This window comes from Triticum dicoccoides, chromosome 7B (genome assembly GCF_002162155.2).
Source record: "Triticum dicoccoides isolate Atlit2015 ecotype Zavitan chromosome 7B, WEW_v2.0, whole genome shotgun sequence".
NCBI lineage: Eukaryota > Viridiplantae > Streptophyta > Magnoliopsida > Poales > Poaceae > Triticum > Triticum dicoccoides.
In genome coordinates, this window is record NC_041393.1 from 757,676,746 (window position 1) to 757,688,865 (window position 12,120).

General features: G+C 46.4%; 1 pseudogene; it reads left to right on the top strand.

Moving 5' to 3' along the window:
• Positions 1 to 1,073: 1,073 nt before the first annotated feature.
• On the top strand, positions 1,074 to 11,836 carry LOC119339698 (annotated as a pseudogene).
• The last annotated feature ends 284 nt before the right edge of the window (positions 11,837 to 12,120 follow it).

Sequence of the window (12,120 nt, forward strand, 5' to 3'; positions counted from 1 at the left end):
AATCCAGTGGCGCCGAAAGCAGCGCATAGGTGGCAGTCTGCTCGAGCGGCCGCTCACTCTCACACGCGCGATGTTGGCCAGTCGCGCGCACACGCCGCCCCACTCCAGAGCGGACTCCACCTCCAGCCGCAGCTCGCCTCCGGGATCTTCAGGGGTAATTACTAATTAGCGGTCGGATATGGTGTGGAGGCGTGTGCACAGAAGGAAATCGTTGACGTGATTTTAGGAAGTCATTGGATCGGGGACGGAAATCATTAACGTGATTTCAGGAACACGTTGGATTGGGAGGCGGGTGGTGGAATACGGTCAGTCATTGGAAAATGCCAAGTCCACATCAGAAAGCTATTAATCAACGACGACCGTTAAGATTCATATTTGTGGGACAAATCGTGCGGTGGTGAATGGGTCGCCCGTGCTGCAGGGGTAATTACGGGGTGCATCTAAGAAAGTTCCTGTTGGATTGTTTAATAGTAGTGGATGGATGGATGGATGGATGGATTACCCCGGCTCTGTGCCTGCCTGGATGTTGGCATAAGGGGAGGTTCCTGCGCTCACATGGAAGGTTTGTCATGATAGTAAGATAAACAATTACGTAAGCATCATGCTACAGCGAGGTTTGTCGGACGATACATATGATGGTGTGGTCCCCGGAGTAGGTTATAACGTAACCTCTAAAGCGGTCGCTAATGGAATTGATTACGTAATTTTGCCTTGATGTGGCAGAGCCCATATTACAACGAGTAAAACAAACTGCAGGAACATGCTGCACGCATGATTGGTTCAGCTGAACTCTTTGGTTGCTAATATAAAGTAGATCAAAAGGCTACCAGCGCTCACATGGGAAGGGATGCTCATCGTAATTGTTTATCTCCTTACAGTCCGAATGAACCGATGGGACCCACTTGCAGCCTCCTGCGATGGGCTTCCTGGAAGTTTCATAGCAATTACGGAGGTACTAACACACACACACACCACGCTCCTCGACTATTGCCTAATCGTCTCCTTGACCTCGCTCTTCTCAGGCAGTCAAGCTCACCCACCATTATTCCATCGAACACCACCAACCATTGCCCATCTGCAGCGGCTTCCTCTCCTCTAGGAGGGCAAGAGTGAGATGGCTGGTGTGGGCGCCGGGACCGGGGCGCTGGGCTCCGTCATCGTCAAGCTCGCCACCTTGCTCGGCGACGAGTACACGATGCTCAAAAGGGTGCGCAAGGACATCGCGTTCCTCGAGCGTGAGCTCCGGAGGATGCAGATCCTGGTGAATGTGCTGGCTAACATGGAGGGGCTCGACGAGGTTGCCATGGACTGGAAAGGCAGCATGCGCGACCTCAGCTATGACATGGAAGAGTGCATAGACCGCTTCATGCTCCGCCTCAACAACGGCGACGCCAGGCCCGGCTTCGCCAAGAGTACAGCGCGCCGGCTCAAGACGTTGTTCAGGCGGCATGGTATCGGGACCCAGATTAAGGAGCTCAAGGCCCGCGGAGGAGAGCGAACGGCGGCAACGGCTGAATCTCGACAACTACGTCCCAACGACGCCTGTGGCGCTAGATCCCCGGCTAGCTGCATTCCACGGGGTGGCCAAGGGCTTGGTTGCCATGGATGGGCGCAGGGATGAGGTTATCTCTTTATTGACGGAGGAGAGGGTGGAACTTAAGGTGGTGGTCATTGTTGGAGGTGGGGGGCTGGGAAAGACCACCCTTGCCATGGAGGCCTATCGCAAGATTGGAGGAGACTTCCAGTCCCAAGCTCATGTGACGGTGTCACGCACCCTTGATCTCAAGAAACTCTTAAAAGATGTCTTGTCTCAAATTGACCAAGATACATTCAGTAAATGCAAGAGGTGGGATGAAGACCAACTAATCCGTCAGATCCAACACATCATGACAAACAAGAGGGCCAATAGCTCCTGTGCGACGTGTTTGATGTGAATTTGCTTGAGTGCGACGTTGTTCGAGCGAATGGCTGTGGTGCGACACATTTAAGCAGGTAAATAGCCCAGGGCCACATGGGGTGTTAAATGTGGTTAAATTGGTCGTCAACCAAGCCCGTTTATGTTAGGACATGTGGGTCCAACTTAATTGCTCCTCAAAGCAGCTGACCGTGCCCTGCCGCCCAACCGTGCCGGACCCGCCACTCTGCCCCCTCCCCCCTTCTTCTCCGGTGGCGGCGGATCTTGCGTTCTCAACGGCGGCGGCGGAGCCCTCGTTCTCAACGGCGGCGGAGCCTTCGTCCTCAAAAAATGGTGAGTGAAAACCCTAGTCCCCCTCCCGTTCCTCTCTCGGCCCCGTAGATCTCAGCTCGTTTCCTCTATTTTCGCTTGTTGAATCGATAGGTTGTGAGGGGAGCCCGTGGGCATACTGAGATGGAGCCCCCAGATTCAACTTCGAATAGGTAATGCTCCTCTCTCTGATCCAATTTTGCATGCAATTAGGGCCTAGTCTGCTCTTTCTCACGGGCTCACACTGTCCGCCACTGACAGAGGGGATGCTGTCGCTCGGACCTTCGAATTGACGGTCAATTTCTTTCCATCAAAGGCAAAATTAGTTGATGGTAGCATTCAGAACATTGAGAGAGACACAATTGTTAAATGGGAGGTTGAGTTTACAGAGATTGATCCACAAGTTCTACAGAACATGGGAGAGAAGGCAGTGAAGAAATGGATGGAAAAAATTGGGGAGAATGTTGTTTGGGGTCCAAAGCAAGAAGTATCACTGTTGCGGTTTGATGATTGGAAAGGAGAGTATGTGAGAATGGAAGATGGTGAACAGATTGTTGATGAAATCGATCGGCAAAACGGCTGGACAAGCAAACGAGCTAATTTTTTTGCTGAGCTGGTTGATCTGAATATTTTTTCGAAGGTTGGATATGTGCCATCACAATTGGCTGCGCAGATGGTAGATGATGATTGGGCTACACAGAGGCCATTGATTCCCATGTGTACTGAACTTACAGTAATAGTCGAAGAGGGACAGGTGACTGGAATTGAAACTGAAACTGCAGCAACTGTTGATTGGAATGTAGTTGAATTAGATGAGCCTACTGATTTGGTCATTGCACCAATGCCTGACATTGAGATGGCCAAACTTTTTGGCATTCCAGTCGATGATAGAGATAAGCAGGAGAGGGGAGAATCTAGTTTGCCTGCTAATGTTGATGAAGATGTAGATGGACAATTGATGGAACAAGCTGCAGATGAAGTAGATGATGCACATGATGATGAGCTGGTGCATGTGTATGACAAAGAAAACCCTGTCATTGAAATAGGCAAGTTCTTCCCAAGCATGAAGGAGTTTAGGATGTGTTTCAAGACTTATGCAGTGAAACATGAGTTTGATGCCAAGACTGTTTGGACTGATAGAAAGAAGTTTTATGCGAGGTGCAGAGGATTTGATGGTAGTGTCAAGCCTTGCAAGTGGTACATATCTGCTAGACTGCAACCTGATGGAAGTACTGTCAGGGTTAACCAAATCCCCAATCAACATACTTGTATTACAAGTTCACAGAGAGTATCAACCATGACATCACAACTTTGGGTTGCAGAAAAGATCACCCCAATTTTAGCCAAAACACCAAACACTACTGCCAAGAAACTCAAAGTAGACTTGGAAAAGATGTACCCCATTAAACTGAAATATACCACAGTGTGGAAGGCAAAACAAAGGACAATGAAAAACTTATATGGTGATTGGGCAAATACATTTAGGATGCTTTACAACTTCAAAGCAGAGGTGGAAAAGAGGTCACCTGGTAGTGTTGTGGAGATAGATACAGAGGTATCAGCCAAAGGTGAAGTCAAGTTCTCCAAGTTTTTTATGGCTTTGAAGCCTTGCATAGATGGCTTCAAAGCAGGGTGCCGTCCATATTTGAGCATAGACTCATCATTTTTGACAGGCAAGTGGAATGGTCAGTTGGCAGCATGCAATGCTCTAGATGGACACAACTGGATGTTTCCTATTGCTGTTGGCTTGTTTCAGTCAGAAACAGAGGCTTCATGGTCATGGTTCATGATCCAGTTGAAAAGATGCCTAGGGCCAGTGTCACCTTTGGCTATACACACAGATGCATGTAAGGGGCTTGAAAATTCAGTGAAAAATGTTTTCCCACATGCTGAGCAGAGGGAGTGCTTCGGTCATTTGTGGATGAATTTGATCAAAAAATTTAGAGGAGAAGAATTTGGGCGCATGTGGCCAGCAGCAAGATCTTACACTAGACAGACACACAAATATCATCTTGATAAGATAATGGCAGCATGTGATGAGTTTGGTCCATGGCTGAACACCTACCATTCTTGTTATGGTACAGGTCAGCATTCAACACTGTCATCAAGTGTGACCACATCAACAACAATTTGGCAGAGAGTTTCAACAATAAGGTGAAGGAGTTAAAAGATTTGCCTGTGCATGACATGGTTGACCAAATTAGGATCATGCTCATGCGGTTGTGGGAATTGAGAAGAAGGATAGGTGATTGTCTGCAAGGTGATAAGCTTCCAGCAGTGGTACAACAGGTGGTCAATAGGAGCAGAAGTCTTTCACATTTGTTTGTTGAAAAATCTTCACCTTGGGGTGCTGAAGTTAGAGATAACAAAACTGGAAGGAGACATGTTGTTAACACTGAATTGCATGATTGCACTTGCCTCGAGTGGCAACACACGGGTAAACCATGTGAGCATGCCATTCTTTTCTTAGCATCCCAACCGAAGATAAACATGCACCCATATCTACATGAATATTATTCGGTAGCAAGATTCAAAGCTGCATATGCTACTCCAATTCCAGCACTTACAGATCAGTCTCAGTGGCCTGAAGTGGACATTGAATTTTCCATGTGTCCTCCCTTGACGAAAAGAAAGGCTGGCAGGCCTAAACAGAGTAGATTCAAGGCATGGTTTGAGAAAGGTGGGAGTAGTAAGAAGGGAAAGAAAGATGAAAAGCCAAAAAGGGCCCAAAAAGGTAACAAAAATAGATGCAAGTTGTGCCAGGAACTTGGGCACAGAGTGGGATCCATCAAATGCCGTTACACTCCTGATAAGCCAAAGTATGTTCTTGTTTATTTGTCTGTGTTTTGATTTGGTGCTTTTTTCCAATTAGTATATCTATAACATTTTATGCAAAGGAGGAAGCGAGCAAGTCAGCCCCTTGTTGTTGAACAGTGTTGGCCAACCAAAAAAGCAAGAGTCAATGGCGGTAGAAAGAAGAGAAGTGTGCCTGAGCCTGAGCAGACTGAAGAAAATCCTGCTGCAGTCAACATTCAGACTGAAAAAACTGATGTGGAGGTGCACACCGAAGAAACTGAATTTGAGCGTGTCGAGGTTCAGACTGAAGAAACTGAACCTGAGCGTGTCGAGGTTCAGACTGAAGAAACCCATGTTGAGGTACACACCAAAGAAACTGAAACTGTTGTCAACATTGAGACTGAAGACACTGATCACGAGGGTATTGGCGAGGTGTTGAAAAGACCAGTGAAGAAAACCAAGATGATCAGTGAACTTGTGTGTGTAGTAGAACCAAAAATAAGAAGGGCTAAGGCGAAGAAGGGCACACGACGTGGTAGGAAGAAGTAGAACAGAGAATAGTTTGAAAATTTGGGACATGTAATAATATTTGTAACTTGGTGCGTACTGGTAGTCACTATGTATCCCCATATCTTTATTCGAACTTGTTTGTCTAAACCAGCCAAATAAAATTCAAATTTAAATTTAAATTTGGGCTATTGATGTTTTAGTGCTATCTAAAGTACCTCAACTGAAATATGTTTGCTTGCTGATCATTCTGAGCCCTTTTGGTAAGTTGAACTCATCGTCATGAAAAGTGTGTTTCAAATGACCTCCAAAGGTAGGGTAAACGGCCTCATATTTAAGCAAGTTTTTTTGGCACCTTGTCTAAACCAGCCAAGTAATTTTTCTACACATCTATTCTACCTATATAGTGTAAATCTAAAGTCTCACTATTTATTGAATTAATTTTCTATTTTTTCTTTTCTTTTTGAAAAAACAAGGTTTAATAGAAAATTATATATAAAACAAGTTTAAAACATGAAAATGAGAAAAATAAGTTCAGATCTTTCTTAGTCAATCCAAAATGAAGTTTTGGTGAGGTTTTCACACTTTTCATTTTCAAAACTCCACCTACTCTCGGGTGCCCACTACTCTCTCCCTTCAACTCCATACTACATTGTTTGAGGAATAACAATTTTGTGAAGGATTTTTCGTAAAAATGTATGTAAACCATATTTATATTTTTTTCTCGTTACTATACGACATAATAAGACTATGTGCGCAAGTTTTATATTTTTTTGATTGTTTTTGAATTAGTTATGCTCAACCCTAATCAGTCAAAACCTCTCAAAACCCCTCAAAACCCCTCTCAAAACCCCTCAAAACCCCGCACACTACCTGGTCGTCGATCGTTGTGCGTGGACGGTTGAGATCAGGCGCTAGGGTTAGCTACAGTGTGCAGCGATCCGCATGAGACGCGCTGATTGGTTGACGCGGTGGGGTTTGGATCAGCCTCTCTCGTTGGAGCATCAGGACCGTTCATTTGAATCCAACGGCAAGAGTTGACGCGGTGCATGGACCAAGCCTACGGAGTGCCCTTTCCATCGTTGCATGCGTGCCCGTGCCTACCCGCAGCATGCATGCCCACCCGCAGGACTGCGCCCATGCGTTGCATGCATGCCTCGACGTAGCCCTGCTCCGCCACCCCTATCAACGCAGTAACCTGTCGCATGCCTACCATTAGAACCGATGCAGCGTCGCATCAAAGCATGCACCCGGCCACAATGCAGCAGCCCGATGAAGACAACCAAAAAGCCAACGCTGCATGGCGTGGTGTGCACGCTGTGCATGGCGTGCTCCTCTTTGACGACGCAATACTGGCATGGTATCGATGTGGGTATCGATGCAGTTCAAATGGCGTGCTGCCCGTTACAAGATGGGCAAAAGAAGGCGTACATTATTGTCACGTCTCCCATCGACCGAACCTTGCCCTCTAGCCAGGCCCTAGCAATATGAGCAAATTAATGGGCAACGGCATGCATGCACGGGCGGCACACGCAGAGAACCCGGGGAAGGCGTGTCCCCTTGACCCACGACGGCACAGACGCGTGCGTGAGCCCGTCCCCCTTGACCCACGACCGGTGGCACAGAAGCGTAGCAGTCTGTTTCCCACGGCCACGCTCGTGTACATGCTTTCATGGGGCGCCACCAAACGCCGCCCGCCCATTAATTCTAGGGTTTCGACGGGGTGAAACGACGTCGCACTTGGGCTATTTAAGCCGGGCACTATCGTCCTCTCCCTCCTCATCCATCATACCCCATCCTCTGCCTCCTCTGCCCTTCTTCTTCATTCTTCTCCATCAAACCCGACTGAGCACTCGAGCCACCCCGCCACCATGCAGTACACCGCCCCCACCTACCTCTTCCCCCCAACCGTGCCGGAAAGGTTCTACCCGGCCGGAGTGTATGTAGAGAGAATCCTTAGGGTTTGGGCGATCTCGAGATGGAGGGGCGCAAGGGAGTTAACGGAGTTCTTCCTTGCGGCCGGCTTCCGCCACCTCCCCCGCGGCTCTCCTCGGATGTACCATGTTGAGGAGGTCAACCACAACGGCGTTGTGGTTGGGCTCCTCGCCACGTTCACTAACCCTTTCGATGCTTTCCATCTCCTCGGGCGAGCGTATTGGGTTGGTTGTGAGTTCATAGCTTTCACCACCTACAATATCTGCACCGACTTCCAGAGCATCTTCCCCAACAACGGCGTTATGCACACGCTCCCGTACCCCATCAACAACGGGGAGGAGTGAAGGACGGCGCCCGGAGGAGCGAGGTGGCGTTGTTCCCCGGGAGAAGGAGAAGAAGAGCCCGAAGAAGAACCAGCGTTTGGTGCCCCCCGATCTATCTAGCTTATCGTATTAGTTTTTTTAAGTTGTATTAGTATTTTAAGTTGTAAGGCTATCATGGAGTTGTAAGGTTATCGTGGAACTATGGGTTGCAATAGTTATGCTACTATATATATTGTGTGTTTCGTGCTATTATTTGAAGATTGCTATGGGTTGTTCTTGCTTATTATTTGTGTATTGCTATGGGTTGCTACGAGCCCGGGTTGCTACACCTCAATCTCACCACACACACACCATCTTCAAAATATTGGCCAAACCATGGACATGCAACTAGGAGCCCCATGCAAACCCACTATGGACATGCCACTAGGAAATGCAAACTAATTTACTTCATGCAACTCATTTAGTTCATGAAACCGTAGACATGCATAAAAACAATTAACATTTGGTTTTATTGCATCAAAAAATGATCCATCACAAAATTTAGTGCAAGAAAAAGGCCAAAGTAAAAATAAGTAACATTTTATTTGCCGAAGTTAGAGGTGGGCTGGTGCCGCTACGCGGGTGGGCTGGTGCCCCTACGCGGGCGGGCTGGTCTCTATTTTGGGCATGGTTATTTTCTCAGGGTCCATTTTCTCACGGCCCAACATCTATTCGGCAGCCCAGTTTTGTTTTTTTACTAGAAACTGAATTTGGGTGTGTACTCTGTTAACTGAAGAACAAAAACAGAGGAAACAGAGCATCAACACTGAATATGGCCCCTGAGAATATCATTACAATAATTCAAGCAAGTTTTGCTTCACACGAATTCAAGTTCATCTAACAAATGATCCCTGGCTAACTCAAACTACTGGGCACCCCTGAAACTAGCTGACTAACTAACTGAAACTATAACAAATTCTAGCGATTGATGAACATCAAGTAAAATAAACCCATAGCAATGACACAACCATAAAATGCTCCCGCCGTCATATTTGCTTGTTGCTTCAAATCGATCAGATGCTTTAGTTGCTTGCCGATTTTCTTCAATTCACACTTCAGTTCTGCACTGTGCATCATCGGATCGGCTCTGTCCGCCAAATTGAGGGCTTGTTCCACGGCAAGCCGCCCCCCAAAATTGAGCTCTTGGGTTGGGGTTGATCCCTCCAATTTCAACCTTTCAACATATTCATCGAGCCACTCAAAATGCCCACATTTCTTCAGAACCTGAAAACAGGGGGCCGGCGGCGCATGAATCCTAGATCCACCACCCAGATCCACCGCCCTAATTCGAGGGAAAAAGAAAGAAATCGGGAGAAATTAGACCATAGAATTGGTCATGAACACAGATCTAACCTGCCCCGGCTGTGGCTTGCTCAAACATTTCACAAACTTGCGCCCACGGTTGCCATTTTCTTCCCTCACACAAGTCAAACGCTTGAGAGGCTCCATGCGTGGGCAATCGGGGCATCTTGTCAACGGCAGTGGACCATACTGCGTCCATGGTTGGCAGGTGGCTGAAGTCGAGCTAGACATCACTCGCCGGCGGCGCGCTTCGTTGCCGGAGTAGAGGAAGAAGAAGGTGGGAAAGGAAAGGGGCAGGGTAAGCAATGGAGGGGGGCGGGCTGGCTCGGGTCGGGGCACGCTGATGAGCACGGGCATGCTTGTGTGGATAAGTTGTGGGTCCCACCCGCATGCGAGTAACTGGTGGGTCCCGCGTGTCATAACTCAAATCGCTAACCCTCGTGTTTTTCATTTCACGGTTAAACAGAGCCATGTCGCATTGGAGCTATTTACACGCTCAAGTGTGTCGCATCACAGCCATTCACTCAAACAACGTCGCACTCAAGCAAATTCACATCAAAAACGTCGCACAGGAGCTATTGGCCCCAAACAAGAGGTATAGTTTCTTCATCCATTGCAAAGATAGATGTAAATCTAGTGCACATTTAGTGAGTTTATTTAATAGTGTAACATTGCATATAGGTACTTACTTGTTATTGATGATATATGGAAAGAACATGATTGGAAAATCATCGAAGCGGTTTTTCCTAACAATTGTAATGGTAGCAGAATAATTGCTACTACACGCATTGCCAATGTAGCCAAGTCGTGTTGTTCTAACTCCCATGGTCAGCTCTACCAAATGCAACCTCTGAATGATGTTGATTCTCGAAGATTGTTCTTTAAGAGAATTTTCAACTCCGACAATTCCTGCCATCCTCAACTAGAAGAGGTTTCAGCTAAAATCCTAAGAAAATGTGGTGGTCTGCCATTGGCTATAATTACCATTGCGAGTTTGCTAGCAAATAAACCTCAAAACCTAGATGAATGGGAGAGACTCCAAGATTCGATTGGTTCTGGTCTTTCATATGAGAGTGATGCCGATGGAAACGGTATGAGACATATATTGTTACTTAGTTATTGGGATCTTCCACACCACTTGAAGACTTGTTTGTTGTACTTGTGTATATATCCAGAGGACTGGTATATCCCGTGTGAAGAACTGAAATTGAAATGGATATCCGAAGGATTCATTGGTACAATGCGGGGAAATTTATATCAAGAAGCAGAGAGCTATTTTAATGAACTTGTCAATACAAGCCTGATCCAGCTAGTTTATGCTGATATTACAGGGGATGGTTTTGAGCAATATTGTTAGGTTCATGATATGGTGCTTGACCTCATAATATCTTTGTCAGATGAAGAGAATTTTGCCACTATTTTAAATGGTGTCTGCAATGCTTTGCCAAGCAAGATCCATCGAATCTCCCTGCAATCTAGTGGGCATGAACAAAAAGGGGCAATCCAAGCCATCACAAGAAGCAAGTTACATGTTCGCTCACTAAATGTGTTCGGAGAAACAAAGAAGATACCCCCCCTTGAGGACTTTCAGTCTTTGCATGTGTTTGATATATGTGGGGACTATGAGTCATGGGAAAACAAGCATATAAGAAATATTGGAAGTTTCTACCAACTGAGGTATTTGAGAATTAAGTCTGGAAGAATCACAAAGCTTCCTGAAGATATCGGAAAGCTACAGAACTTAGAGACTCTCAATTTGGAGGGCTCTCTAATTAGGGAACTGCCATCAACTACGGCCCGACTACAGAATTTAGTGCGCCTATTTGTTCCTTGTACCTGTGTGCTTTCTGCAGATATGTTTGGGAACATGCAAGCCCTGGAGGAACTAGCAGATGTCTATAAAGTTGATAACCCTGAGAAATTTTTGAAAGAGCTTGGACATCTAACAAAATTGAGAAAGATCACGATGAATGGATTATGGACTGGATGCTATAGAGAAAGACTGGCATCATCTCTGAAGGGGCTGGGCAATGACAGCCTTCAATATCTTCATACTCGTGGAGAAATAGGAGAATATCTGTTCAGGGATCCATGTTGTACCTTTCCGTACCTCCAAAATCTTAAACTAGAGTTCCACATGATGAGGGTTCCCAAGAGAATGGCCTCCCTAACCAACATCATCAAACTAGACATAGAAGTCAAACTATTTGATGAGGAAGGCCTCAATATTCTTATGGGTATGCCTTCTTTGGCCAATCTCCGTGTAAATGTACGGCGGTCAGCTGGCCTCTTGACTGTAAGTAGTAACGGATTTAAGCTGCTAGAGGTGTTCCACTACACAATTCAGAGATCCGAAACACCAGGTATAAAATTTGCAGCAGGTGCTATGCCAGCACTCCAATGGCTCTATCTTTCCTGGAATGCCCGTCATCTTCCGTTAAGGAATATTGACGACGCTAGCATGGGCTTAGAGCATCTTTCAAGCCTTGCTGACCTCCAGGTGGAAATTAATTGCGAATGTGCAACTCTGGACGAGGTGGAGACTGTGGAAGATTTCGTTGAAAAAGCAATCGCTTTTCATCCCAACCGTCACATTCTTCAACTCCATCTCAGTAGATTAGGTTCAATACTGTTGTTTAAAAACAACGAGGAGAGGGAAAAGGAGGAGGAGGAATTGCTGGAGATATCTGAGCTGATCAGGGAGGTGTAAGAGGTATACCTCTTGGCCCGCTGGTTACTTCATTCCTTTGCACTGCATCCTGTTATTTACTGATCTGCTACTCTTCTTACTAACTCCGCAGCAGCGACAAGAGCAAGTGATGTGAGCTACATGTTTGTTTGTCCAGCTCTGTGATCAGCCATCGTATTTATATATTCTCCCGTGTGTTGTATCTTGAAGCTTTTGTTACATTGTGTGTTTGTAACAGGGTGGCTTGGTGCATCAGGTTTTTCGCCCCATAGTCTGTGTTTGAGCATGAGTTTGTAACAGGGTTT